Raw genomic sequence first — 5,951 nt, 5'->3', positions numbered from 1 at the left:
CTACTTTACCCCTTTTATTGAAACAAATAAAAGAAACAGCAAAAAGGTATTACCTCAGGTTGGGTTGCCTCCCAACAAGCGCTTGTTTAACGTCATTAGCTTGACGGTCAGCTTCCTCAGTTGAGGTGATATTTAACTTTGTCCTTCTCCTCCACATCTCCCAAGTAATGTTTGAGTCTTTGACCGTTAACAATGAAGGTTCGTTGCGACTTTTCTTCCATGATTTCTACTTGTCCATAGTTGGAGACCTTGGTGACAAGGAATGGTCCAGACCACCTTGATTTTAACTTCCCTGGAAATAGCTTTAGCCTAGAATTGTAGAGCAATACTTTTTGTCCTTCTTTAAATTTCCTTGGGGCTATGTTGCTGTCATGCTTCTTCTTTGCTCTTTCTTTGTAAATTTTGGCATTCTCATAAGCTTCCGCTCTGAATTCTTCCAATTCTTGAATTTGCAACATCCTTCTTTCTCCAGCGGCTTTGTTGTCCAAGTTCAGAAGTTTCAAGGCCCAGTATGCCTTGTGCTCCAACTCCAGTGGCAGATGGCAAGCTTTTCCATATACTAGTTGGTAAGGAGACATTCCAATTGGTGTTTTGAAAGCTGTCCTATATGCCCAAAGAGCATCATCTAGCTTAATCGACCAGTCCTTTCTTGAAGTTCCCACAGTTTTTTCCAGGATTCTTTTGAGTTCTCTGTTAGATATTTCGGCTTGCCCACTTGTCTGTGGATGGTATGGTGTGGCTACCCTGTGTTTGACTCCATATTTTAGGAGCAATGCCTCTAATGGTTTGTTGCAAAAGTGGCTTCCTCCATCACTGATGATTGCTCTTGGAACCCCAAAACGGCAAAAAATGTGTTTTCTGAGGAAGTTCATGACTACCTTATTATCATTGGTTGGAGTTGCTATTGCTTCAACCCATTTGGAGACATAATCTACTGCCACAAGAATGTAATTATTCGAGTATGAGGAGGGAAATGGTCCCATGAAATCTATCCCCCATACATCAAACAATTCAAGTTCCAGAATGAATTGTTGTGGCATTTCATTTCTTCTTGGCAGGTTCCCAGCTTTCTGGCATTCAGGGCAGTGCTTCACTAATTCTTTTGCATCTTTGAAAATAGTAGGCCAATAAAAACCACACTGCAACACCTTAGCTGCTGTTCTTTCCCCTGCAAAGTGCCCTCCATAAGTGGAGCCATGGCAGTCCCATAAAACTTCCCTTCCTTCTTCCTCGGATATGCATCTTCTGAGTATGCCATCGGAACATTTTTTGAACAAGTATGGTTCGTCCCAGATGAAGTATTTGGCATCATTTACCAATTTCTTCTTTTGATGTTTGTTAAATTCCAAAGGTAAACTCCCAGTGGCCTTGAAGTTTGCTATGTCTGCAAACCAGGGTGCTTTGTGAATTAGCATGAGTTGTTCATCAGGAAAGCACTCATTTACATGTGTGCTTTGTGTGCTTCCTTCTTCACATGGTATCCTTGATAAATGATCTGCCACCTTGTTCTCTACACCCTTCTTGTCTTTGATTTCAATGTCAAATTCCTGCAACAAAAGAACCCATCTAATAAGTCTCGGTTTAGATTCTTGTTTGGCAAGTAAATATTTTAACGCTGAATGATCAGTGAAAACAATGACTTTAGATCCAATGAGATAAGATCTAAATTTTTCAAATGCAAAGACTATTGCCAAGAGTTCTTTTTCAGTGGTTGTGTAATTCCTTTGGTTAGCATTCAAGACTTTACTGGCATAATAAATCACATGTACCAAATTGTCTTTCCTTTGTCCTAACACTGCCCCAATAGCAAGGTCTGATGCATCACACATCAGTTCAAACGGTAAGTTCCAATCAGGTGGGGCAATGATAGGTGCAGAGGAAAGTTTTTGCTTCAAAAGTTCAAAGGCTAGCATGCAATTTCCATCAAATACAAAGGGTGTATCAGAGACAAACAAGTTACTCAAAGGTTTGGCTATTTTAGAAAAGTCTCTAATAAACCTTCTGTAAAAACCAGCGTGGCCCAAAAAGCTCCTAACTGCCTTGACATTACTTGGTGGAGGTAGTTTTTCAATGATTTCCACCTTAGCTCTGTCCACCTCCATGCCTCTATTAGAGATTTTGTGGCCAAGGACTATTCCTTCTGTGACCATGAAATGACACTTTTCCCAGTTTAATACTAGATTAGTCTCTTGGCACCTCTTAAGCACCAAGGCAAGGTGGTGTAGGCAGCTGGGAAAAGAATCCCCAAACACAGAAAAATCGTCCATGAAGACCTCAATAAATTTTTCAATCATGTCCGAAAAGATGGACAGCATGCATCTTTGGAAAGTGGCAGGTGCATTGCACAATCCAAAGGGCATGCGTCTATAAGCAAAAACTCCATATGGACAAACAAATGATGTTTTCTCTTGATCACTAGGATCAACTACTATTTGGTTGTAGCCTGAATATCCATCCAAGAAACAATAGTAAGCATGTCCGGCAAGCCTTCAAGCATCTGATCCATGAATGGGAGTGGGAAATGATCTTTTCTGGTGGCTTCATTGAGCTTCCTGTAGTCTATGCACATCCTCCACCCAGTAACGGTTCTTGTGGGTATGAGTTCGTTCTTCTCATTTGGCACCACCGTTATGCCACCTTTCTTGGGAACTACATGGATGGGACTAACCCATGGGCTATCAGAAATGGGGTAGATTACCCCTGCCTGCCATAACTTCCTCACTTCCTTTTGTACCACTTCTTTCATGACGGGATTCAATCTTCTTTGAGCTTGAATGGAGGGTCTAGCATCTTCTTCTAACAAGATTTTATGCATGCATATGGATGAACTTATCCCCTTCAAATCAGCTAGGGTCCATCCAATGGCATCTTGATGAGTTTGCAGCACCTTGATCAATTCTTCTTCTTGTTCTTGGCTCAAGGCCGAGCTAATGATAACAGGGTGACTCTCATCACTACCCAAGTATGCATACTTGAGATTAGGGGGCAATGCTTTGAGCTCAGGTTTTGGTGCTTCCTTTTCTTCTTTCACTTTCTCTGGCCTTCTTAGCATAGTTGTGTCATCATCCTTGATATCACTAACTTCAATATCCTTGGTGAACTCCTCCTCTGCCACTTCCTTTATTGTTTCCTCAAAAGTTTCTTGTACTGCAATGTCCACTACATCAACCCTCATGCATTCCCTTAGTGATTCTGATGGATAGCTCATTGCCTTGAATACATTAAACACCAATTTCTCATCATGGAGTCTAAGAGTGAGTTCACCCTTTTGTACATCTATGATGGCTCCAGCAGTAGCTAGGAAGGGTCTTCCCATAATTATTGAAGCTTTGGCTTCTTCCTCCATATCTAACACCACAAAATCAGCAGGAAATATAAATTCTCCCACCTTCACCAACAAATCCTCAACTATCCCATGAGGGAATTTAAAAGTTCGATCTGCCAATTGGAGGGCCATTCTTGTTGGTTTGGCCTCTTCAATCTTCATTCTTTTCATCATTGTTAGCGACATCAAATTGATGCTGGCCCCTAAATCACACAAGGCCTTCTCCACCATGACTTCTCCTATAATACAGGGGATTTGGAAACTGCCTGGGTCCTTCAATTTCTAAGGCAATTTGTGCTGAATGATGGCACTGCATTCTTCAGTTAACAACACAGTTTCCTCATTTCTCCAGCTTCTCTTCTTGGTCATCAATTCTTTTAAGAATTTTGCATAGAGTGGCATTTGCTCTATTGCTTCAGCAAAGGGAATGTTGATTTGAAGCTTCTTGAAAATCTCCAAGAACCTGGAGAATTGGCCATCCTTTTCACTTTTCATCAAACGTTGAGGATAAGGTGCTTTAGGTGTGTAAGGCTTCAAGACCTCTTTTTCTTTTTCTTTTGTTGCAAACGGTGTAACAGATTGTCCTTGTTCTTTGTCTTTCACATTTTCCTTTACTTCATCCTCTGTGGTTTCCCTTGAAATCTCCTTTAGATTCTTTCCACTTCTGAGGGTTATGGCCTTACATTCCTCCCTTGCAATAGCCTTAACAGTATGAGAACTGCTTGTCCCAGGAGCTTGCTTAGTCAAATACAAAATTTGATTTTCTAGCTTCTGGATGGCAGCTCCTTGGTTTTGCAAGTTAGAATTTACTTCTTCCTTAAAAGCCTTCAATTCAATTATGTCTTGGCTCATGGTTGCAAGCATTCCTTCCATCCGGTTTAATTGATCTTGAAATTGTTGGTTCGGATTAGGTTGGGTATGTTGATTATTTTGGCCATGATATGATGATTGGGGGTAAGTGTTTTGTGTGGCTTGGTATGATCTTTGGTTGGAGTTTTGGTATGTGGAATTGTTTTGTTGGTTGTGGTTGTAAGGTTTGTGGTTTTGTGGTTGGGTTTGTTGGTTTCCCCACCCAAAGTTTGGGTGGTTTCTCCAGCCTGGGTTGTAAGTGTTGGAGTGTGGATCATATGATTGCCTTTGTTGGTTTCCCACATAGTTAACCTCATCCCAATCACCTCCTTCAATGCCTACTTCCTCTTGATCTTGTGTGTGTATTGCAGCCACTTGCTTTGTTTCTAATTGCCTAGTAAGCTCTGCTAGTTGCTTGGCAAACACCTTGTTTTGGGCTAGAATTGTATCAACATGGTTCAGCTCCATGACTCCCTTAGTGTTGTGCCTTTCTGATGCATAGTAGTACTCATTCTCAGCCACTGTCTCGATCACTTCAATGGCTTCTTCCACGGTCTTTTTCTTGTTCAATGAACCTCCTGATGAATGGTCTACAGCCTTCCTTGATTCATAAGAGAGCCCATCATAGAAGATGTGCAATTGCACCCAATCATGGAACATGTTTGGTGGGCATTTCCTTGTCAAGTCCTTGAATCTCTCCCATGCCTCGTAGAGAGTTTCACCATCTTGTTGTCTAAAAGTCTGGACCTCAGATCGAAGCCTATTGACCTTTTGTGGAGGGTAGAAACGTGCCAGAAACTTGCCTTCCACCTCATCCCATGTGGTTAGACTCCCCCTTGGGAATGATTCCAGCCACTTAGCTGCCTTGTCCCTAAGTGAAAATGGGAACAAGAGCAGTTTATAGGCATCTTCCTGGACTCCATTGGACTTCACAGTGTCACAAATTCTCAGGAATTTTGTGAGATGTTGGTTTGGGTCTTCATTAGCACTTCCTCCAAAGGAACAATGATTTTCCACCAATGATATTAGCTGTGGCTTGAGCTCAAAATTGTTGGCCTGAATGGGTGGTTTCTGGATGCTACTACCACAATTCCCAGAGGTTGGGTTTATGTATGAACTAAGAACCCTCCTCTCAGGAATGGCATTGTTTCCATCAGCTCTCTCATGGTTGTGAACTTCTCTATCCATGTTGAGATCTAGAGCTTCCTCAAAATTGTCCTCAGATTCTCCTTCAGATTCCTCTTCTCCCACTACTCTCTTCCCTCTTGCTTCCCTTCTAAGTCTATGAAGGGTCCTTTCCGGTTCGGTATATGGAGGAGTTGATGTCTCTCCTCTCCTACCTGTCATACAAGAACATAGCTCAAACACAAACAGGTAAAATACTCTTGGTTAATGGAAGAGTATGGTCAGCTCAATTGAGGAATTAATTCAAACAGTTAGTGAGTCAGTGAGTTAGTTGCATGAATTTAAAGGCATAAAGAAAGAAAGCATGTAACCAAGTGCAGAAATTAAAATTCAACAAGTATTTAGAACAGAATTAACAAAGCAAGAGAAAATTGCTCAATCTAGTTAGCTTCCAATTTGAGAATTGTCAATCGAAAACCAATCCCCGGCAACGGCGCCATAAACTTGATGCGCATAAACGTGTTATGCTACGATTTAGGAAATTGCACGATCGGCAAAATTCCTTCCGGCAAGTGCACCGGTTATCGTCGTCAAGTAAAAACTCACAATAGAGTGAGGTCGAATCCCACAAGGATTGGTTGAGTGAGCAATT

The 5,951-nt window shown here is 41.5% G+C and overlaps 1 non-coding gene across 1 annotated transcript; it reads left to right on the top strand.

Annotated features, from left to right (window-relative positions):
* The first annotated feature begins 4,832 nt into the window (after positions 1-4,832).
* Positions 4,833-4,936, top strand: LOC112746409 (small nucleolar RNA R71). The gene has a single exon (XR_003174295.1). It is a non-coding gene; the product is annotated as a small nucleolar RNA R71 (small nucleolar RNA).
* Positions 4,937-5,951: the final 1,015 nt, after the last annotated feature.

The sequence above is a fragment of the Arachis hypogaea genome, chromosome 14, assembly GCF_003086295.3.
Source record: "Arachis hypogaea cultivar Tifrunner chromosome 14, arahy.Tifrunner.gnm2.J5K5, whole genome shotgun sequence".
NCBI classification, from domain to species: Eukaryota; Viridiplantae; Streptophyta; class Magnoliopsida; order Fabales; family Fabaceae; genus Arachis; species Arachis hypogaea.
The sequence above is the reverse complement of the archived record's forward strand: the minus strand, read 5'-3'. Positions and strand labels throughout refer to the sequence as shown.